General features: G+C 48.6%; 1 pseudogene; it reads left to right on the top strand.

The window, feature by feature from the left end:
• Window positions 1-220: 220 nt before the first annotated feature.
• Window positions 221-25,741, top strand: LOC141050808 (nuclear factor 7, brain-like; annotated as a pseudogene).
• The last annotated feature ends 663 nt before the right edge of the window (window positions 25,742-26,404 follow it).

Raw genomic sequence — 26,404 nt, 5'->3', positions numbered from 1 at the left:
CCATCATCATCACACAACTGCATGGCTGCAGCCTACTAACGTGTCTCTGTATCTATGAGGCCTGGGTCTCCGGTGCCTGGCTGCGGCTGCTTCCCAGGCGCGCTGAATAAAGGACACGCCCCTAAGGACACGCCCATAACAGTAGATGAATACGCCCCGGAAGTGAAGTCATAACCTGCAAGCAGCCTGTATTCTCTAGCATCTACCCTGTTTTCAGAACCCCCCCTCCTCTGTGTGAGGTAACGACGGTGTCCAGGCCCCCCGCTCTCCGGTACCGCAGCCCCTAGCCATGGCCGCCACAGCACAACCCGATGTCTCCGAGCTGGAGAAGAAAGACGTCCTGGCTGGGGACGAGGCGGACAACGAGGAGGCCATGGACGAGGAGGAAGACGACGAGGGCGGAGATGGAGACGACGGGGACGTGGAGGAAGATGTGATCGTGCAGATCGGAGCCACGTACTCGTGCAAGAGGCAGGACGGCTCCTACCGTGAGTGATATATCCCCCTGTATACCGCGTATCCCCCTATATACTGTATATACAGGACGGCTCCTACCGTGAGTGATATATCCCCCTGTATACCGCGTATCCCCCTATATACTGTATATACAGGACGGCTCCTACCGTGAGTGATATATCCCCCTGTATACCGCGTATCCCCCTATATACTGTATATACAGGACGGCTCCTACCGTGAGTGATATATCCCCCTGTATACCGTGTATCCCCCTATATACTGTATATACAGGACGGCTCCTACCGTGAGTGATATATCCCCCTGTATACCGCGTATCCCCCTATATACTGTATATACAGGACGGCTCCTACCGTGAGTGATATATCCCCCTGTATACCGCGTATCCCCCTATATACTGTATATACAGGACGGCTCCTACCGTGAGTGATATATCCCCCTGTATACCGCGTATCCCCCTATATACTGTATATACAGGACGGCTCCTACCGTGAGTGATATATCCCCCTGTATACCGCGTATCCCCCTATATACTGTATATACAGGACGGCTCCTACCGTGAGTGATATATCCCCCTCTATACCGCGTATCCCCCTATATACTGTATATACAGGACGGCTCCTACCGTGAGTGATATATACCCCTCTATACCGCGTATCCCCCTATATACTGTATATACAGGACGGCTCCTACCGTGAGTGATATATACCCCTCTATACCGCGTATCCCCCTATATACTGTATATACAGGACGGCTCCTACCGTGAGTGATATATCCCCCTCTATACCGCGTATCCCCCTATATACTGTATATACAGGACGGCTCCTACCGTGAGTGATATATTCCCCTGTATACCGCGTATCCCCCTATATACTGTATATACAGGACGGCTCCTACCGTGAGTGATATATCCCCCTGTATACCGCGTATCCCCCTATATACTGTATATACAGGACGGCTCTTACCGTGAGTGATATATCCCCCTGTATACCGCGTATCCCCCTATATACTGTATATACAAGACGTCTCCTACCGTGAGTGATATATACCCCTCTATACCGCGTATCCCCCTATATACTGTATATACAGGACGGCTCCTACCGTGAGTGATATATCCCCCTGTATACCGCGTATCCCCCTATATACTGTATATAAAGGACGGCTCCTACCGTGAGTGATATATCCCCCTGTATACCGCGCATCCCCCTATATACTGTATATACAGGACGGCTCCTACCGTGAGTGATATATCCCCCTGTATACCGCGTATCCCCCTATATACTGTATATACAGGACGGCTCCTACCGTGAGTGATATATCCCCCTGTATACTGCGTATCCCCCTATATACTGTATATAAAGGATGGCTCCTACCGTGAGTGATATATCCCCCTCTATACCGCGCATCCCCCTATATACTGTATATACAGGACGTCTCCTACCGTGAGTGATATATCCCCCTCTATACCGCGTATCCCCCTATATACTGTATATACAGGACGGCTCCTACCGTGAGTGATATATCCCCCTCTATACCGCGTATCCCCCTATATACTGTATACACAGGACGGCTCCTACCGTGAGTGATATATCCCCCTGTATACTGCGTATCCCCCTATATACTGTATATACAGGACGGCTCCTACCGTGAGTGATATATCCCCCTCTATACCGCGTATCCCCCTATATACTGTATATACAGGACGGCTCCTACCCTGAGTGATATATCCCCCTGTATACCGCGTATCCCCCTATATACTGTATATACAGGACGGCTCCTACCGTGAGTGATATATCCCCTCTATACCGCGCATCCCCCTATATACTGTATATACAGGACGGCTCCTACCGTGAGTGATGTATCCCCCTGTATACCGCGTATCCCCCTATATACTGTATATACAGGACGGCTCCTACCGTGAGTGATATATCCCCCTCTATACCGCGTATCCCCCTATATACTGTATATACAGGACGGCTACTACCGTGAGTGATATATCCCCCTGTATACCGCGTATCCCCCTATATACTGTATATACAGGACGGCTACTACCGTGAGTGATATATCCCCCTCTATACCGCGTATCCCCCTATATACTGTATATACAGGACGTCTCCTACCGTGAGTGATATATACCCCTCTATACCGCGTATCCCCCTATATACTGTATATACAGGACGGCTCCTACTGTGAGTGATATATACCCCTGTATACCGCGTATCCCCCTATATACTGTATATACAGGACGGCTCCTACCGTGAGTGATATATACCCCTGTATACCGCGTATCATACAGGACGGCTCCTACCGTGAGTGATATATACCCCTGTATACCGCGTATCCCCCTATATACTGTATATACAGGACGGCTCCTACCGTGAGTGATATATCCCCCTGTATACCGCGTATCCCCCTATATACTGTAAATACAGGACGGCTCCTACCATGAGTGATATATCCCCCTCTATACCGCGTATCCCCCTATATACTGTATATACAGGACGGCTCCTACCGTGAGTGATATATCCCCCTGTATACCGTGTATCCCCCTATATACTGTATATACAGGACGGCTCCTACCGTGAGTGATATATACCCCTGTATACCGCGTATCCCCCTATATACTGTATATACAGGACGGCTCCTACCGTGAGTGATATATCCCCCTGTATACCGCGTATCCCCCTATATACTGTAAATACAGGACGGCTCCTACCATGAGTGATATATCCCCCTCTATACCGCGTATCCCCCTATATACTGTATATACAGGACGGCTCCTACCGTGAGTGATATATCCCCCTGTATACCGTGTATCCCCCTATATACTGTATATACAGGACGGCTCCTACCGTGAGTGATATATACCCCTGTATACCGCGTATCCCCCTATATACTGTATATACAGGACGGCTCCTACCGTGAGTGATATATCCCCCTGTATACCGCGTATCCCCCTATATACTGTAAATACAGGACGGCTCCTACCATGAGTGATATATCCCCCTCTATACCGCGTATCCCCCTATATACTGTATATACAGGACGGCTCCTACCGTGAGTGATATATCCCCCTCTATACCGCGTATCCCCCTATATACTGTATATAAAGGATGGCTCCTACCGTGAGTGATATATCCCCCTCTATACCGCGCATCCCCCTATATACTGTATATACAGGACGGCTCCTACCGTGAGTGATATATACCCCTGTATACCGCGTATCCCCCTATATACTGTATATACAGGACGGCTCCTACCGTGAGTGATATATCCCCCTGTATACCGCGTATCCCCCTATATACTGTATATAAAGGATGGCTCCTACCGTGAGTGATATATCCCCCTCTATACCGCGTATCCCCCTATATACTGTATATACAGGACGGCTCCTACTGTGAGTGATATATACCCCTGTATACCGCGTATCCCCCTATATACTGTATATACAGGACGGCTCCTACCGTGAGTGATATATACCCCTGTATACCGCGTATCCCCCTATATACTGTATATACAGGACGGCTCCTACCGTGAGTGATATATCCCCCTGTATACCGCGTATCCCCCTATATACTGTAAATACAGGACGGCTCCTACCATGAGTGATATATCCCCCTCTATACCGCGTATCCCCCTATATACTGTATATACAGGACGGCTCCTACCGTGAGTGATATATCCCCCTGTATACCGCGTATCCCCCTATATACTGAATATACAGGACGGCTCCTACCGTGAGTGATATATACCCCTCTATACCGCGTATCCCCCTATACACTGTATATACAGGACGGCTCCTACTGTGAGTGATATATCCCCCTGTATACCGCGTATCCCCCTATATACTGTATATACAGGACAGCTCCTACCGTGAGTGATATATCCCCCTCTATACCGCGTATCCCCCTATATACTGTATATACAGGACGGCTCCTACCGTGAGTGATATATCCCCCTGTATACCGCGTATCCCCCTATATACTGTATATACAGGACGGCTCCTACCGTGAGTGATATATCCCCCTGTATACCGCGTATCCCCCTATATACTGTATATACAGGACGGCTCCTACCGTGAGTGATAAATCCCCCTCTATACCACGTATCCCCCTATATACTGTATATACAGGACGGCTCCTACCGTGAGTGATATATCCCCCTGTATACCGCGTATCCCCCTATATACTGTATATACAGGACGACTCCTACCGTGAGTGATATATCCCCCTGTATACCGCGTATCCCCCTATATACTGTATATACAGGACGGCTCCTACCGTGAGTGATAAATCCCCCTCTATACCGCGTATCCCCCTATATACTGTATATACAGGACGGCTCCTACCGTGAGTGATATATACCCCTGTATACCGCGTATCCCCCTATATACTGTATATACAGGACGGCTCCTACCGTGAGTGATATATCCCCCTGTATACCGCGTATCCCCCTATATACTGTATATACAGGACGGCTCCTACCGTGAATGATATATCCCCCTCTATACCGCGTATCCCCCTATATACTGTATATACAGGACGGCTCCTACCGTGAGTGATATATCCCCCTGTATACCGCGTATCCCCCTATATACTGTATATACAGGACGGCTCCTACCGTGAGTGATATATCCCCCTCTATACCGCGTATCCCCCTATATACTGTATATACAGGACGGCTCCTACCGTGAGTGATATATCCCCCTCTATACCGCGTATCCCCCTATATACTGTATATACAGGACGGCTCCTACCGTGAGTGATATATCCCCCTCTATACCGCGTATCCCCTATATACTGTATATACAGGACGGCTCCTACCGTGAGTGATATATACCCCTGTATACCGCGTATCCCCCTATATACTGTATATACAGGACGGCTCCTACCGTGAGTGATATATCCCCCTCTATACCGCGTATACCCTATATACTGTATATACAGGACGGCTCCTACCGTGAGTGATATATCCCCCTCTATACCGCGCATCCCCCTATATACTGTATATACAGGACGGCTCCTACCGTGAGTGATATATCCCCCTGTATACCGCGTATCCCCCTAAATACTGTATATACAGGACGGCTCCTACCGTGAGTGATATATACCCCTCTATACCGCGTATCCCCCTATATACTGTATATACAGGACGGCTCCTACCGTGAGTGATATATCCCCCTGTATACCGCGTATCCCCCTATATACTGTATATACAGGACAGCTCCTACCGTGAGTGATATATCCCCCTCTATACCGCGTATCCCCCTATATACTGTATATACAGGACGGCTCCTACCGTGAGTGATATATCCCCCTGTATACCGCGTATCCCCCTATATACTGTATATACAGGACGTCTCCTACGTGAGTGATATATCCCCCTCTATACCGCGTATCCCCCTATATACTGTATATACAGGACGGCTCCTACCGTGAGTGATATATCCCCCTGTATACCGCGTATCCCCCTATATACTGTATAAACAGGACGGCTCCTACCGTGAGTGATATATCCCCCTGTATACCGCGCATCCCCCTATATACTGTATATACAGGACGGCTCCTACCGTGAGTGATATATCCCCCTCTATACCGCGTATCCCCCTATATAATGTATACAGGACGGCTCCTACCGTGAGTGATATATCCCCCTGTATACCGCATATCCCCCTATGTACTGTATATACAGGACGGCTCCTACCGTGAGTGATATATCCCCCTCTATATCGCGTATCCCCCTATATACTGTATATACAGGACGGCTCCTACCGTGAGTGATATATCCCCCTGTATACTGCGCATCCCCCTATATACTGTATATACAGGACGGCTACTACCGAGAGTGATGTATCCCCCTCTATACCGTGTATCCCTCTATATACTATATATACAGGACGGCTCCTACCGTGAGTGATATATCCCCCTGTATACCGCGCATCCCCCTATATACTGTATATACAGGACGGCTCCTACCGTGAGTGATATATCCCTCTCTATACCGCGTATCCCCCTATATACTGTATATACAGGACGATTCCTACCGTGAGTGATATATCCCCCTCTATACCGCGTATCCCCCTATATACTGTATATACAGGACGGCTCCTACCGTGAGTGATATATACCCCTCTATACCGCGTATCCCCCTATATACTGTATATACAGGACAGCTCCTACCGTGAGTTATATATCCCCCTCTATACCGCGTATCCCCCTATATACTGTATATACAGGACGATTCCTACCGTGAGTGATATATCCCCCTCTATACCGCGTATCCCCCTATATAGTGTATATACAGGACGGCTCCTACCGTGAGTGATATATCCCCCTCTATACCGCGCATCCCCCTATATACTGTATATACAGGACGGCTCCTACCGTGAGTGATATACCCCCCTCTATACCGCGCATCCCCCTATATACTGTATATACAGGACGGCTCCTACCGTGAGTGATATATACCCCTCTATACTGCGTATCCCCCTATATACTGTATATACAGGACGGCTCCTACCGTGAGTGATATATACCCCTCTATACCGCGTATCACCCTATATACTGTATATACAGGACGGCTCCTACCGTGAGTGATATATCCCCCTCTATACCGCCTATCCCCCTATATACTGTATATACAGGACGGCTCCTACCGTGAGTGATATATCCCCCTCTATACCGCGTATCCCCTATATACTGTATATACAGGACGGCTCCTACCGTGAGTGATATATCCCCCTCTATACCGCGAATCCCCCTATATACTGTATATACAGGACGGCTCCTACCGTGAGTGATATATCCCCCTCTATACCGCGTATCCCCCTATATACTGTATATACAGGACGACTCCTACCGTGAGTGATATATCCCCCTCTATACCGCATATCCCCTATATACTGTATATACAGGACGGCTCCTACCGTGAGTGATATATACCCCTCTATACCGCGTATCCCCCTATATACTGTATATACAGGACAGCTCCTACCGTGAGTTATATATCCCCCTCTATACCGCGTATCCCCCTATATACTGTATATACAGGACGATTCCTACCGTGAGTGATATATCCCCCTCTATACCGCGTATCCCCCTATATACTGTATATACAGGACGGCTCCTACCGTGAGTGATATATCCCCCTCTATACCGCGCATCCCCCTATATACTGTATATACAGGACGGCTCCTACCGTGAGTGATATATCCCCCTCTATACCGCGCATCCCCCTATATACTGTATATACAGGACGGCTCCTACCGTGAGTGATATATACCCCTCTATACTGCGTATCCCCCTATATACTGTATATACAGGACGGCTCCTACCGTGAGTGATATATACCCCTCTATACCACGTATCACCCTATATACTGTATATACAGGACGGCTCCTACCGTGAGTGATATATCCCCCTGTATACCGCGTATCCCCCTATATACTGTATATACAGGACGGCTCCTACCGTGAGTGATATATCCCCCTCTATACCGCGTATCCCCTATATACTGTATATACAGGACGGCTCCTACCGTGAGTGATATATCCCCCTCTATACCGCGAATCCCCCTATATACTGTATATACAGGACGGCTCCTACCGTGAGTGATATATCCCCCTCTATACCGCGTATCCCCTATATACTGTATATACAGGACGACTCCTACCGTGAGTGATATATCCCCCTCTATACCGCGTATCCCCTATATACTGTATATACAGGACGGCTCCTACCGTGAGTGATATATCCCCCTCTATACCGCGCATCCCCCTATATACTGTATATACAGGACGGCTCCTACCGTGAGTGATATATCCCCCTGTATACCACGTATCCCCCTATATACTGTATATACAGGACGGCTCCTACCGTGAGTGATATATCCCCCTCTATACCGCGTATCCCCCTATATACTGTATATACAGGACGGCTCCTACCGTGAGTGATATATCCCCCTCTATACCGCGTATCCCCCTATATACTGTATATACAGGACGGCTCCTACCGTGAGTGATATATCCCCCTCTATACCGCGTATCCCCCTATATACTGTATATACAGGACGGCTCCTACCGTGAGTGATATATCCCCCTCTATACCGCATATCCCCCTATATACTGTATATACAGGACGACTCCTACCGTGAGTGATATATCCCCCTCTATACCGCGTATCCCCCTATATACTGTATATACAGGACGACTCCTACCGTGAGTGATATATCCCCCTCTATACCGCGTATCCCCCTATATACTGTATATACAGGACGGCTCCTACCGTGAGTGATATATCCCCCTCTATACCGCGCATCCCCCTATATACTGTATATACAGGACAGCTCCTACCGTGAGTGATATATCCCCCTCTATACCGCGTATCCCCCAATATACTGTATATACAGGACGGCTCCTACCGTGAGTGATATATACCCCTCTATACCGCGTATCCCTCTATATACTGTATATACAGGATGGCTCCTACCGTGAGTGATATATACCCCTCTATACCGCGTATCACCCTATATACTGTATATACAGGACGGCTCCTACCGTGAGTGATATATCCCCTGTATACCGCGTATCCCCCTATATACTGTATATACAGGACGGCTCCTACCGTGAGTGATATATCCCCCTGTACACCGCGTATCCCCCTATATACTGTATATACAGGACGGCTCCTACCGTGAGTGATATATCCCCCTCTATACCGCGTATCCCCCTATATACTGTATATACAGGACGGCTCCTACCGTGAGTGATATATCCCCCTGTATACCGCGTATCCCCCTATATACTGTATATACAGGACGGCTCCTACCGTGAGTGATATATCCCCCTCTATACCGCGTATCCCCCTATATACTGTATATACAGGACGGCTCCTACCGTGAGTGATATATCCCCCTCTATACCGCGTATCCCCCTATATACTGTATATACAGGACGGCTCCTACCGTGAGTGATATATCCCCCTGTATACCGCGTATCCCCCTATATACTGTATATACAGGACGGCTCCTACCGTGAGTGATATATCCCCCTCTATACCGCGTATCCCCCTATATACTGTATATACAGGACGGCTCCTACCGTGAGTGATATATCCCCCTGTATACCGCCTATCCCCCTATATACTGTATATACAGGACGGCTCCTACCGTGAGTGATATATCCCCCTCTATACCGCACATCCCCCTATATACTGTATATACAGGACGGCTCCTACCGTGAGTGATATATCCCCCTCTATACCGCGCATCCCCCTATATACTGTATATACAGGACGGCTCCTACCGTGAGTGATATATCCCCTCTATACCGCGTATCCCCTATATACTGTATATACAGGACGGCTCCTACCGTGAGTGATATATCCCCCTCTATACCGCGTATCCCCCTATATACTGTATATACAGGACGGCTCCTACGTTGAGTGATATATCCCCCTCTATACCGCACATCCCCCTATATACTGTATATACAGGACGGCTCCTACCGTGAGTGATATATCCCCCTCTATACCGCGCATCCCCCTATATACTGTATATACAGGACGGCTCCTACCGTGAGTGATATATCCCCCTGTATACCGCGTATCCCCTATATACTGTATATACAGGACGGCTCCTACCGTGAGTGATATATCCCCCTCTATACCGCGTATCCCCCTATATACTGTATATACAGGACGGCTCCTACCGTGAGTGATATATCCCCCTCTATACCGCGTATCCCCCTATATACTGTATATACAGGACGGCTCCTACCGTGAGTGATATATCCCCCTCTATACCGCCTATCCCCCTATATACTGTATATACAGGACGGCTCCTACCGTGAGTGATATATCCCCCTCTATACCGCCTATCCCCCTATATACTGTATATACAGGACGTCTCCTACCGTGAGTGATATATCCCCCTCTATACCGCCTATCCCCCTATATACTGTATATACAGGACGGCTCCTACCGTGAGTGATATATCCCCCTGTATACCGCGTATCCCCCTATATACTGTATATACAGGACGGCTCCTACCGTGAGTGATATATCCCCCTGTATACCGCGTATCCCCCTATATACTGTATATACAGGACGGCTCCTACCGTGAGTGATATATCCCCCTCTATACCGCGCATCCCCCTATATACTGTATATACAGGACGGCTCCTACCGTGAGTGATATATTCATCCCCCTGTATACCGTGTATCCCCCTATATACTGTATATACAGGACGGCTCCTACCGTGAGTGATATATACCCCTATATACCGCGTATCCCCCTATATACTGTATATACAGGACGGCTCCTACCGTGAGTGATATATCCCCCTCTATACCGCGCATCCCCTATATACTGTATATACAGAACGGCTCCTACCGTGAGTGATATATCCCCCTCTATACCGTGTATCCCCCTATATACTGTATGTACAGGACGGCTCCTACCGTGAGTGATATATCCCCCTCTATACCGCGCATCCCCCTATATACTGTATATACAGGACGGCTCCTACCGTGAGTGATATATCCCCCTCTATACCGCGCATCCCCCTATATACTGTATATACAGGACGGATCCTACCGTGAGTGATATATTCATCCCCCTGTATACCGTGTATCCCCCTATATACTGTATATACAGGACGGCTCCTACCGTGAGTGATATATACCCCTATATACCGCGTATCCCCCTATATACTGTATATACAGGACGGCTCCTACCGTGAGTGATATATCCCCCTCTATACCGCGCATCTCCCTATATACTGTATATACAGGACGGCTCCTACCGTGAGTGATATATACCCCTATATACCGCGTATCCCCCTATATACTGTATATACAGGACGGCTCCTACCGTGAGTGATATATCCCCCTCTATACCACGTATCCCCCTATATACTGTATATACAGGACAGCTCCTACCGTGAGTGATATATCCCCCTGTATACCGCGTATCCCCCTATATACTGTATATACAGGACGGCTCCTACCGTGAGTGATATATCCCCCTCTATATCGCGTATCCCCCTATATACTGTATATACAGGACGGCTCCTACCGTGAGTGATATATCCCCCTGTATACCGCATATCCCCCTATATACTGTATATACAGGAGGCTCCTACCGTGAGTGATATATCCCCCTCTATACCGCGTATCCCCCTATATACTGTATATACAGGACGGCTCCTACCGTGAGTGATATATCCCCCTGTATACCGCCTATCCCCCTATATACTGTATATACAGGACGGCTCCTACCGTGAGTGATATATCCCCCTCTATACCGCACATCCCCCTATATACTGTATATACAGGACGGCTCCTACCGTGAGTGATATATCCCCCTCTATACCGCGCATCCCCCTATATACTGTATATACAGGACGGCTCCTACCGTGAATGATATATCCCCTCTATACCGCGTATCCCCCTATATACTGTATATACAGGACGGCTCCTACCGTGAGTGATATATACCCCTCTATACCGCGTATCCCCCTATATACTGTATATACAGGACGGCTCCTACCGTGAGTGATGTATCCCCCTCTATACCGCGTATCCCCCTATATACTGTATATACAGGACGGCTCCTACCGTGAGTGATATATCCCCCTCTATACCGCGCATCCCCCTATATACTGTATATACAGGACGGCTCCTACCGTGAGTGATATATCCCCCTCTATACCGCGTATCCCCCTATATACTGTATATACTGGACGGGTCCTACCGTGAGTGATATATCCCCCTCTATACCACGTATCCCCCTATATACTGTATGTACAGGACGGCTCCTACCGTGAGTGATATATCCCCCTCTATACCGCGCATCCCCCTATATACTGTATATACAGGACGTCTCCTACCGTGAGTGATATATCCCCCTCTATACCGCGCATCCCCCTATATACTGTATATACAGGACGGCTCCTACCGTGAGTGATATATCCCCCTCTATACCGCGCATCCCCCTATATACTGTATGTACAGGACGGCTCCTACCGTGAGTGATACATACCCCTCTATACCGCGTATCCCCCTATATACTGTATATACAGGACGGCTCCTACCGTGAGTGATATATCCCCCTCTATACCGTGTATCCCCCTATATACTGTATGTACAGGACGGCTCCTACCGTGAGTGATATATCCCCCTTTATACCGCGCATCCCCCTATATACTGTATATACAGGACGGCTCCTACCGTGAGTGATATATCCCCCTCTATACAGCGCATCCCCCTATATACTGTATATACAGGACGGCTCCTACCGTGAGTGATATATCCCCCTGTATACCGCGTATCCCCCTATATACTGTATATACAGGACGGCTCCTACCGTGAGTGATATATCCCCCTCTATACCGCGTATCCCCCTATATACTGTATATACTGGACGGGTCCTACCGTGAGTGATATATCCCCCTCTATACCACGTATCCCCCTATATACTGTATGTACAGGACGGCTCCTACCGTGAGTGATATATCCCCCTCTATACCGCGCATCCCCCTATATACTGTATATACAGGACGGCTCCTACCGTGAGTGATATATCCCCCTCTATACAGCGCATCCCCCTATATACTGTATATACAGGACGGCTCCTACCGTGAGTGATATATCCCCCTGTATACCGCGTATCCCCCTATATACTGTATATACAGGACGGCTCCTACCGTGAGTGATATATCCCCCTCTATACCGCGTATCCCCCTATATACTGTATATACAGGACGGCTCCTACCGTGAGTGATATATCCCCCTCTATACCGCTTATCCCCCTATATACTGTATATACAGGACGGCTCCTACCGTGAGTGATATATCCCCCTGTATACCGCGTATCCCCCTATATACTGTATACACAGGACGGCTCCTACCGTGAGCGATATATCCCCCTCTATACAGCGTATCCCCCTATATACTGTATATACAGGACGGCTCCTACCATGAGCGATATATCCCCCTCTATACCACGTATCCCCCTATATACTGTATATACAGGACGGCTCCTACCGTGAGTGATATATCCCCCTGTATACCGCGCATCCCCCTATATACTGTACATACAGGACGGCTCCTACCGTGAGCGATATATCCCCCTCTATACCGCGCATCCCCCTATATACTGTATATACAGGACGGCTCCTACCGTGAGCGATATATCCCCCTCTATACCACATATCCCCCTATATACTGTATATACAGGACGGCTCCTACCATGAGTGATATATCCCCCTCTATACCACATATCCCCCTATATACTGTAAATTCAGGACGGCTCCTACCGTGAGTGATATATCCCCCTCTATACCGCTTATCCCCCTATATACTGTATATACAGGACGGCTCCTACCGTGAGTGATATATCCCCCTGTATACCGCGTATCCCCCTATATTCTGTATACACAGGACGGCTCCTACCGTGAGCGATATATCCCCCTCTATACCGCGTATCCCCCTATATACTGTATATACAGGACGGCTCCTGCCGTGAGTGATATATCCCCCTGTATACCGTGTATCCCCCTATATACTGTACATACAGGACGGCTCCTGCTGTGAGTGATATATACCCCTCTATACCGCGTATCCTATATACTGTATATACAGGACGGCTCCTACCGTGAGTGATGGACCCAACCCCTATATACCGTGTATCCCCCTATATACTGTATATACTGGACGGCTCCTGCCGTGAGTGATGGACCCAACCCCTATATACCGTGTATCCCCCTATATACTATATATACAGGACAGCTCCTACCGTGAGTGATGGACCCAACCCCTATATACCGTGTATCCCCCCCTGCAGCACTGTGGAGAGCCCAGTAGGTTGGTAGTCCGAGGTGAGCAGATGTAGGGCGATGCAGCACTGTGGAGAGGACTGGTACGGTGTAGATGAGAAGTGATGACTGCCGCATTCTGGACAGATTGGAGAGAAGGGAGTTTCGTAGGAGGGAGACCAGTCAGAGAGTTGCAGTAATCCAGGTGAGAATGAAGAAGAGCGACATTGTGTTTTTGCAGAGTCAAAGATGAGAAAGTCAGGTTTGGGAGATGTTTTTGAGGTGTAGGTGACATGAGCGAGTGATGATATATGGAGTGAAGGAAAGATCTGAGTCAGAAGTAACCACAAGGTAGCGAGTGTTCTGCTGGGGGGGGGGGGGGGTTTGGTAGAAGCACACATGGAAATGGCAATGTCAGGTAGAGGGAGGAAACACAAGTTCAGTTTTGAAGAGATTCAGTTTCAGATTTAAGGAGGTGATGATGTTGGAGACCCCGGACAGGCAATCCCTGGTATTTTGTAGTAATGTGGGAAGCAATATGTATAATTTTTTTTTTTTAATTCGTTTATTGAACTTCAGGACACAAAAAATGCACAACATACAATTGGCCTATGTTAATAAACATTTTCCACAGAGCATACATGTTTACATCCATTATTAAAATATAAAGCCAAGAAACTGCACACTATTATTTTTAAAAGAACAAGGTAGCATTGTACATAACCTTCCCAGTATGCGCAAACGACACTTGGCTATATAACATAAAGCATGTGTAGACAATGTGTATAATTGAGTGTCATCGGCATAGAGTAGAGATGGTACTGAAAACCAAATCTACTGATGGTTTGTCCAGTAGGGGCAGTGTAGACCAGGGTTCCCCAACTCCAGTCCTCAAGGCCCACCAACAGGTCATGTTTTCAGGATTTCCCTTGCATTTTACAGGTGATGCAATTATCACCTGGGCACTACTAAGGAAATCCTGAAAACATGACCTGTTGGTGGGCCTTGAGGACTGGAGTTGGAACCCTGGTGTAGACAGAGCACTGAGGAACTCTGACTGTAAAAGGAGCGGGCCTAGATCTGAACCCTGAGGAACCCGACAGTAAGAAGGGGGCCTAGATCTGAACCCTGAGGAACCCGACAGTAAGAGGAAGGTGGCCTAGAACTGAACCCTGAGGAACCCGACAGTAAGAGGAAGGGGGGCCTAGAACTGAACCCTGAGGAACCAGCCAGTAGGAGGAAGGAGCCTAGGACTGAACCCTGAGGATCCCTAACAGTAGGGGGTGGGGGGCCTAGGACTGAATCCTAAGGAAACATGATTAGAGAATAGGAGGGGAAAGGCCGGCAAATGCTACAGTGAAGGAGCAGTCAGAGGTAGGGGGAGAACCAGTAGAGAACGGTGTCCTTGAGGCCGATGGAGCGGAGCATAGTGAGGAGGAGCTGATGATCCACAGTGTCGAATGCTGCAGAGATCCTGAAGATCAGCAGGGAGCAGCGACCATTAGATTTAGCTGATAGTAGATCATTAGAGACTTTAGTGAGGTCAGTTTCAGTAGAGTGAAGAGAGCGGAAACCGGATTGTGACGGGTCGAGAAGAGCGTTATCTGAGAGTGGATCAGATGGAAGTGGGAGAGGACCAAGTGTGCTAGGAGTTTAGAGATGAAGGAAAGATATGAGACCGGTGTGTAGTCAGCAGCACAGCTCTGGCCCAGAGGTGTTGTTATAATGGGTTAATGATGGTGTGTGAGTAATGAATGAGGGTAGTATTTGTTAGGTAAATGGTGACAGCTGGGGCATGGGGTCACTGATAGGGTTGTAGGGCGAGGAGTCTGGTAACCTCTTCTTGATGTATGGGGATCGAGAGACTATTACAGTCATCACCAATTTTTCTTTGAAATAAGTGGCCAGATGGTCAGCGCTGAGGTCGGTTGTTGGGGCCGACAATTCCGGACTGCGGGACTGACCCGTATCAAGTAGTGGTTTAGGATTGTTGGATAGTGAGTTGATGAGGGCAGTGAAGTCGCTTGTTTGGAGAGGTGAAGGGCAGAGTTACCGTATGTGCTTTAATCAGAAACTTATGGATGAAAACTTCAGCCAGATAGGACTTTCTCTACAGACAATTTTTTTTGTCTTTTCACCATATTTTGGGGGACGTCCCATTCTAGGTAATGTTACTGTTGTGCCAAGTTTCTGCCACTTCTTGATGACGTCTTCACAGTTCCCCACAGTAGATCTAATGCCTGGAAATGTTTTTGTTCTCCTGGCTGATAACTTTCTACACTGAGATCCTTTGCTGTGTTGTCAGCTGTTTATAGACCAGGAAAATCCTCCTAGACAAGAACGCTTTCTCTGGGGTTAATCAGTGACTGTAAATGACTGCGGCGGAGCGCTGACTACTATGTAACATGGGGGGAATGTGATCAGCTGATTCTGAACACAGCCCCGATTATAGGAGGGTATTCACACTTATTTAACTACATTATTGTACTTTTGTTTCTTTATTTCCCCCCTGAAAGCTTGATTCTCAATGTATTTGTACAGATTATGGGTGACATTAGAGGTGGGAAAGTTCTGAATTGATTGTTGGTGGGATTCTTTTTACCTGGCATTATAATGGGTGTATGGCCTTTATATCCGCTGTGTACACCTAGACACAGGACGGCTTTTACCATGTGTGATGGGCTCTAAAGCTTCTGCCATCATCGCAGTAGACAGACCATACACCATGATCTCTAGTAGAGCTGACTTCTCATGTGGCGGCCTGTATTCTGCAGATTCTTGAGTCTTTTGCTTTGTTTTTTATTTTCTACCAGATGACGCAGAAATCGTGAAGACCCGAATGAACAAGCAGGCGGGCCGGGAGGAGTTCTACGTGCATTACGCTGGTCGTAAGTAATCCTCGGGGCTCGCCGTCTATAATAAAGGGGGGAGGTGGGTGAGAATGCAGATAACGCCTCCGTTCCTTGTAAGGCGCCGTATTCCTGGATGTGCAATGCCTCGCTCCGGAGAGTCTCATCAGTGTCCTGCTTGTGGATGGTTTCCTCAACACGAGTAACTTCAGTGGCCTCTTGAGCCGCTCCGGTTCCTCCTTCTCCAGGCCCAGTGCAACCTCTGTGAGGAGTCCACTGGGCACGGGGCTGCACTTGCCCCGCTTGTGTCATACCGTGTGGCTCGTTCTTTCCATTATCTCTTGATGTCTCTCGCTTCTGGCGGTTTTATCGGTTAGCGTTTCCATGGAAAGAGGAGTCACAAATAAGCGGTCGTCCATGTCTAAACACGATCCTTCACACCCGAGTGTCCGGCAGAAAGTTGTACGCTCTGATAACTGAGGCCCAAGGCTTCATCTCTGCCTCTGACCTTATGGACATTCCCGTGTCTTCTGTAGTACAGGACCCCAAGATAATTACTGATTCTTTATTCTGCCAAAATCGACCACTTTTTTCCTCTTTATTTTGGCATTGGAGGATTGCAGTATCCAGTCTTATAGAGTGGATGCCCTGTGCTGCCTTTCCCATCAGTGGGTTACAGGACAGGCTACAAGCCCCTCAATCCCACAGCCTTATAATCACGGCCGTCTACACCCTGAGATGACGGGTGCTTGCTCCTGTTGCCATTTTTTCCTCCCCCTCTGAGTATCCAGCTCTGAAGTCTCGGTTTCGGGCACATTGCTTCTTGTGCTCAGTCGTTCCCATGACGAGTTGCATGTTCTCTCGGACATTTCCAGAAGATCCTTATACCATGAGTTTTGTTCTCGATGGTTGAGTTGTCCGAATACTTGCAGTTGTTGCAGCTTCCAAGGGGCAATCGTTCTACAAACGCCCGTGATGGCGACAGTCACAAGCTCCGCACGGTAAGTTCAGGCTGGTCAGACACCCACAGTCATAGTGTGAAATTATGTTGTAAGTTCGGTTTTCCCCTTTCGCAGTGAATCGACGACAAAACGAGTGGGTTGACAAAACTCGGTTGGTGATTCCCAAGCCAGTAAAGGAGGAGGCTGAAGTGGCCAATGGCACCGGCTCAGACATCACGGAGAACGGAAAGACACCCCAGAAACGGAAGAACGAGGACGAGGAACCTGAAGCGAAGGTAACACAAGCCCCAAATGTGTCAGTCCTGCTCCACCGCAGCGCTCGCCACGCCAATGGGACGCTCTGTCATCGCGCCTCTGCGTCACATCGCCACCAATAAACGGTTGAATCCTCTGCTGTGATTACACGTATCCGAATAGACGTCCATGTAAATGACTGCTCTGGGGTCATTAAGCCGTGGTGGGATTTTACACATTTATATGCAGGAATTTTTTTTTTTTTAGGTAATGTATTGTGCCAATCTGCAAGGACCCCCCACGATCATAGTGTGAAGGGGCTGCAGTCGGATTTTTCGCTGGCACTTTTTGCCTGCACCCCTAATAACATGGGTTGTGCCGCGGTACCACCGCGACTCGATGGGAGCCGTCCTCATAGGTGTCATAATTTAATTTTTCTTTTATAGCCATCATGTGATTGTGATATATCCATGCTCCGGGGCACTTCTTAGTATATATTTTTTTCTCAATACATAGTCACTATCCTCTGGCCATGGCCGCCTGCCCCCCTCTGTGGATTTTGGCAGCCACGTCTGCGGCGCTCATATATTTCATCCGCATATACAGTAGGGGGCGTCCCATCATCTTTTTTTTTTCTGGAGCACACAATTCTCGGCATCTTGCTTTGCTGGGGGGCTGTGCGCTGATGATTGACAGTTTGCGTCACAGGCCAGAACCGTGCGCTTCCCCAGGCTGCCAGCAGAGGTGCCATTGGGGAAACCCAGGGTTGTGGATGCCGGACAGATCCAGTGTGGCGCGGGCAGGTGGGACAGAACCTGCGCGCAGCACACGCTCCTTGACTAGGTGACTGCCTATTCTGAAACTGCAGGGTGGCCTGTAACCTAGGCAACGAGCCGTACACTAGAGAGATAAATCCCTCCGGTCTGGAGGCTTTTTGCTTTTCAGAGCATTTTGTAATTCTCCCCATGCCTGAGCGTGATACCGGACTATGCTACAGCTCCTGAACCTAGGTGTGGCTTCCTATCATGCTCGTCTGTCCCAAACAGCCCGGACCGTGCAGAGGCGGCCGGATAAACCTGACACATTTCTGCAATGCCGGCCTGGTAATATAGATGTAGCAGAGCTGGCGTGTCATGGTGCGCGGCTTCACTATATTGGCTCTGTGCTATGATGTATCGGGCTGTTCTGCGGCCGTTGTGACATCACACACAAGTCTACAGTAGCGGCACCGAATGACGATCCTATCTCTGCTACATTTGTACACAGCTTATTCCACATAGTAAGGCTGGTTTCACATTTGCGTTTTTTAGCGCTGGAAAAAAACGCTAACCTGCGCATGCGTTTTTTCCCCTATCTTTAACATGGGTGCGCATACTTGCGCGCTTGTAAGCGCATGTATGCGATTTTCATGCGCTGCGTTTTTTTGGGGTGTGCGACTGGATTTTCCAGACGCATCATGTTGCATTTTTTGGCCCTGCAAAAAAGCGCATGCGCACATATGCGCACGTTTTGCGCTAAAAAGGGCCATTATAGCCTATGGATGCGCATATGTGCGCACTGGCATGCTCATGTAAGCGTTTTTTTGCATATGCGTTTTTTTTTTTTAACCATGGAATTTAGGGGTTTGAGTTAGAGTTAGGGTTAGTTAAGGGGGTTTAGGGTTAGGGTTAGGGTCAGGGTTAGGGTTGGGTTTTGGGTCAGGGTTTAGTATGGTTTGGTTAAGGGTTAGGGTCAGGGTTAGGGTCAGGATTAGGGTTAAGTATGGTTTTGTTAAGGGTTAGGGTCAGGGTTAGGGTTAGGGTTAGGGTCAGGGTTAGGGTTAGGGTCAGGGTTAGGGTTAGGGTCAGGGTTAGGGTTAAGTATGGTTTTGTTAAGGATTAGGGTCAGGGTTAGGGTCAGGATTAGGGTTAAGTATGGTTTTGTTAAGGGTTAGGGTCAGGGTTAGGGTTAGGGTTAGGGTCAGGGTTAGGGTTAGGGTCAGGGTTAGGGTTAGGGTCAGGGTTAGGGTTAAGTATGGTTTTGTTAAGGATTAGGGTCAGGGTTAGGGTCAGGATTAGGGTTAAGTATGGTTTTGTTAAGGGTTAGGGTCAGGGTTAGGGTTAGGGTCAGGGTTAGGGTTAAGTATGGTTTTGTTAAGGGTTAGGGTCAGGGTTAGGGTTAGGGTTAGGGTCAGGGTTAGGGTCAGGGTTAGGGTTAGGGTCAGGGTTAGGGTTAGGGTTAGTTAGGGTTTAGGGTTTGGGTTAGGGTTAAGTATGATTTGGTTAAGGGTTAGGGTCAGGGTTAGGGTTAGGGTCAGGGTTAGGGTTAGGGTTAGGGTCAGGGTTAGGGTTAGTAAAGTCATGGTTTGTGTAGTGTGAGGGGCCACCTAAAAATGTTGGAAAAAAACGCAAACGCGGTAAAAACGCGCTAAAAACGCATACAAACGCATAAAAACGCTGCGTTTTTTTCATGCATGCTCATAAAAATGCTTGAAAAAAACGCAGCAGTTGTATGCTTATGTATGCGTTTTTTCAATGCGTTTTTTTGCGGGAAAAACGCGCTGCAAAAAAAAGCAAGTGTGAAACTAGCCTTAGAGAGTGATACTGGTAATGACGCCATTCTGCAGTGTCGAAGCCCGAAAGCAAATGTTGACATAGATTATTGAAAGAAAAAAAACCTCTGGTGTCACGCAGGTACAGGGGGTGTGCTTTTATTTTTTTTTATAAACAAATCTACTCTTAATTGTGTGAATGGCCCCGGACCCCGCAGACTCCATCTGTGCACAATCATTCATTGCAAGGTATAGCTTGTCCTCCAATCCTCGCCATGCTCTCCCCACGTCGGAGCAGGAGGATGCCTCCATGTTTACCTTCATCCTGTTTGTGCTGCGCTATATACTCGGGGACTCCATGGCCGGTGCGTTAGTGACGCCGCGGTATGCTGCGCCGACTTTCTGTAGTGTTCCATTCGCCTTCACTTATGACCTTTGTGTGGTGCCATGCCGGGGGTCGGGGCAATGATGCCCTGATTGTGCCCGCCAGGCTGCCCAGCCTCACCTAAGATCTGAGGAAACTCCTGTATTGCCATCGGATGATTTCTGCCATTAGACCTCGTTTATTTTATGTATTTAAGTGCAAATTCCATAATGGTCATTTTCACCCAAAATTGAATCTTCCTCATATCCTAGGGGCTACCGATGACTGTGCTGCCTCCTCCGCTCACGGCACCAGCTCTAGACATGTACAAAGGGTGTGCGGTGCTGTCTGTGGGGGTCACATCATGCCAGAGGTCTCCATACTCCTCGCACTTGAAATGCTCATTTTATATATTGTGCTAACCGGTAGAGGCGGCACGATTATCAAAGCGGTGTCCGAAAAAGCCAACGGCCATATTCTGTGGGGTGAATGCAGTTAATAGAGGCGTGAGACTTGGGCATCTCCCATATTACCTGCTGTAACCCCATTTTGGGGTCCGCCAGGGTCTGTGTGGTTGTCATTGATTTTTGTGGGGGTCACATGATGCCCCTTTAGGTGACACAATACTACTGAAGAAATTTTTATTTTTCTGTTTTGATTTGTTATCTTAGTGGAGATGAGCGATTGCCGGGCAATTCGGTTATCTCTGATCTCCAGCAACATCCACATGTGACTGAGCTGAGGTCACTGTAAGGGTCCCATAGACTAAAGATGGCTGAACCCGCCGGTGTTGGCTCACTCTGTGTATGGAGTCACCGGCCAACTGATAGGAGAGATGTCGATCACTCTTGGCAATTTCAGACTGCCAATCGCATTGTTCTCTCAAAGATAATCTGCCAGCTGATGTCTTAGATGGCAGCTAGCTTATAGAGCACACAGGAGCGAGCTCCCCGTGTATGGGAGAGGTGATCAAGCGTTTGGCAGCCATGCAATGTGTATGTCCATCCTTAATCGGGTGCTGGGGGGTTCTTGAATATTGCTGTGGATGTCTGACCCTCATAATACTGTGTATAACTTCTGTTCCATTTTGTGTTTTTATTTTTGTCTTTTATTTCCTGCAAATTCCAGGTGTCGCCCGTCCGGCCTGCACCTCGTACCCGGCTTCCCCTGAATGCCTATTTTCTGCTCCCAATAAACATTTCTTTCTATTTTGCAGTCGTCTCGCAGGGTCGGTCGGGGGCGGCCGGTTAAGATGGAGTCACTATGTGTTACCGTCCTCTGTGTGGGCAGTGCATGTCTGGGTGGACAGTCCTGCAGGTTATTGCAGAGACTGTTCTGCGGAGGACGCACATTATCCCCGTCTCTCATTCATGAATTGTCCCCTCACATGTTGTATGTTTTTCTAGAAAGTGAAAGTGGATAACGCTGAAAACAATTCGGAGATGGCGTCCGGGGACTTTGCTGAAGAACTAACCTGCCTCCTGTGCAGCGAGCTCTTTAAGGATCCCGTCATGGTGGAGTGCGGCCATAACTTCTGCAGGAACTGTATTGACAAGTCCTGGGACGGGCAGGAATCCTTCACCTGCCCAGACTGTAAGGAAGTCATTACTGACAAGAGGTACACCACCAACCGAGCCCTGGCCAACCTGGTGAAGAAGACAGTGGGTAGCAGCTCCACCACCCTGACCCCTGCAAAGCCGAAACTGGCAGAGAACTGCCCTGAGCACGACGAGCGGCTGAAGCTGTACTGTAAGGACGACGGCACACTGAGCTGCGTCATCTGCCGCGACTCGCTCAAACACGCCAGTCACAACTTCCTGCCCATCCTGGATGCTGTCGGGTTATACCGGGTAAGTGGTGAGGAAGCCCTCCTCAGATCTCATGGCTGCAGATTGTACATTTACCACCATTCCGTCACCCGCAGGCAGAGCTGTCGACCATTGTAGCCCCATTAGAAGAAACCCTGTAGGTGACGGAGCAGCTGACTGACCAGCAGCAGGAGAAGGTGGAGCAGCACAAGGTGAGCGAGACACTCCTGTAATCCGGAGACGTGCCGTCTGTCACATACCTGCTCTCAGCACGTGACTTGGGGTTGCGCCTGCTAGGGTTAATCTGTCTCCTCTCAGTCCAGCATTCAACCTCTGTTCTATGCTGCAGTGGGAGCATAAATCACATCCTGACACAGACCACACACCCCGCTCATACGCGCTGCCACCACTCAACGAACACATGGGTGATGAGTCCTGGAAGAAGTAGTACTCTGTGCCAATCACCAGGATCACACACTCTAAGGCTATGGATTCTTTAGAACAACAAGGTTCAGACTTATTAAAAGTTTTAAGCTTTGATAGAAAAGGTACAGTGCTTACAATAAAGATATAAAAAATATGGAACTAAAAAGTGACATACAAATATGCAAAACAGTGATAAAATAAAAAGGGATAAAATAACAAATACCTATAACGTTTCTATCTGCAGTTATTCTGTTTCCTGTGGGAGGAAAAGCAAATTATGGCACACATCAGTTTTCCATGCTGCCCCCACATGTGAACATCTTTCTTTGTGTAAAGGCCTAATTTATACATTTGACCAGGAGATCAGATTGCTAGACCAGCCTCCCATATTAATATTCTAATCGCTCGTCTGTGACTGGACCATGGCTAATCTACCAATGAATGCATTATTTTCTCTGAAAACTCTTGGTGTAACCTTTCTCATAGATAGATAGTGTCAGGCTGAGATTGGCATCTCTCTTAGAAGAGTCACAAGGTGTGAAATGTTTCCACTTTGTGTGTTCTCAGCAAGGCTCCCTGGGTAGACTGGAGACAGAAGACTCCCTTTCTCAGGATAATATATGTTGTGACCTTTGTTAGTCCTGCAGTCTAGGGACATATGTTAATTACTGCTGGTCATACATCCATACATATACATACTTCACTACCCCGTCCCGCCACACTTCATCTCATACGACATTTTCCGGATCTTTCCCCGCAGACCAATATTTCCGAGTTCAAGCAACATATCGTGGACGAGTTCAAGAACTTGCACACTTTCCTGAAGGAGCAAGAGGAGAAACTTCTGGAGCAGCTGCAGGACCAAGGCGACAACCTACTGAAGGAAATGGAGACCAACATGGTGAAGATGCAGGAGAACCGGGACAACATTAAGCAGACCATCACCATGGCCAACGAGCGGGTGAACGACACAGACTCCATCTCTTTCCTGACTGTAAGTGCTGATGTCTGGTGAGCTTTATGTCCAGGCTCCCCTTAGCTTTCCTTGAATTAATCATAGTTTTCTTTATCCTCTTTCATACAGGACATCAAGTCTTTCATTGAGAAGTAAGTTTCTGCTGCAGCTTTAGGCTGTTGATGGGTACGGTGGTGCCGGCCACGGGATGGTGAGTGAGATTCATGCTTTTGTCTCCGCAGGTGTCAGACACAGCAGAAGGAGGTGATGTCTTCCGGGAACAGCCTGATGTCCAAGGATCTGTGCCAAGGGACGTTCAGAGGACCCCTCCAGTATACGGTGTGGAAGCAGATGAGGTCCTTCATTGTACCGAGTAAGTACAGAGCTCCGTAAGGACCCGCAATAAGGACTGGTGGGGTAAACGGTCATGTCACGTGGCATACAGCACAAGGTTACGTGTCCTGTGTAGACCATGCCGTTTGTACTTGTGCGTAGCGATCACGTGGATGGCTGAGGTCTATGCTCATTACTCATGGGGGACTAAATGGCTGATAACAGAGGGCGATATTTGTATCAGATTGTGAGCTGGAATAAAGAATCAGAAAGTCCATGAACTTTTTTTTTTCCCTCACCCTTTTTTTCCAGAGCTAACTCCGATGCTGCTGGACCCGTCCACTGCGCACCCCAACCTCGTGCTGTCCGATAACATGACCAGCGTGAAGTACGGCGACAACAAGCACGCGCTCCCCGATAACCCCAAACGCTTCAGCCAGTGCATCCTGGTCCTGGGCTCTCAGGGCTTCAATTCCGGACGCCATTACTGGGAGGTGGAAGTGGGAGACAAGACCGCCTGGGATGTGGGCATGGCCAGCGAGTCCAGCAACCGCAAGGGGAAGATCAAGCTGAACCCCAAGAACGGCTACTGGGCCATCTGGCTGAGGAATGGCAATGCCTACAAGGCTCTGGAGTCTCCCTCCAGGACCCTGATCCTGAGCGCCAAGCCCAAGAGGATCGGAGTGTACATAGATTACGAGGGCGGACAGATCTCCTTCTACAACGCCGACGACATGACTGCCATCTACACGTTCAGAGCCACCTTCACAGAGAAACTGTATCCGTACCTGTCCCCATTCCTGCATGACTCCGGCCTCAATGCCCAACCTCTGCGCTTCGTGCACGACTGATGCCGCTGCCGCGTTACAATGGTTTAGTTTCGCTTGTTATTGTCAAGAAATGCTGAAATGTCTTTGTTTAGTGACAACGTTTAGTTCATAATGTTCATCGTTGTGGTTTTATTTTTTATGGAAATGAAGTGTTGAATGACCATTAACTTGTATGTGTCCTTTACTCTGATGCTCCGGGACGCCTCGCGCAGCCTCCGTCGCTCCGGGACGCCTCGCGCAGCCTCATTCTCATTAGCGGCACTCCATAATGACTGACCTCACAAGCGCCAACTCTGCATCACCAGCCCAAACATGCGACTTACACAGAGAGCCCGATCATCCGCCAACCCCCAAATGGGCGAGTGGCCCAATCAGCCCCAATGTCATAGCTCCCAAGCGTCCCGGATATTGCGGGACAGTCCTGTTTTTGACTGCCTGTCCCAAGCGGGACTTTTTTTTTTCCCCCCCTCACTGCACTGAGCCGCCACGCCCCCCCATGCATCGACCCCATTCTCACCCTCCAAGAGACCCCCCCCGCAGCGCCCTCCACAGCCTGCGATGACTTGCTAGGCTGTTGCTTCTGTCTGCACAGGACCTGTGATGAGGTCACAGGAGGGGAGGAGTCAGGGGTCACATGATCAGGGCTCGGTGTGTGCAGGACTCTGCTGTGCTGGTTGTCATGCTGGTGAGGTGAAGTTTGTGTGGGGTCAGGAGGGGTTTACAGGGTGGATGTAGCAGACCCGTGTGTGTATGGGGTATGCAGAGCGGAGCCATGTGTGTACGGGGTGTATGGATCGGAGCCACGTGTGTATGGAGCGTAGCCATG

Source organism: Dendrobates tinctorius, unplaced genomic scaffold (assembly GCF_039654945.1).
Source record: "Dendrobates tinctorius isolate UK_male_01 unplaced genomic scaffold, ASM3965494v1 ptg000152l, whole genome shotgun sequence".
NCBI lineage: Eukaryota > Metazoa > Chordata > Amphibia > Anura > Dendrobatidae > Dendrobates > Dendrobates tinctorius.
Note: the sequence above shows the minus strand (reverse complement) of the source record. Positions and strands in the feature narration are given on the sequence as shown.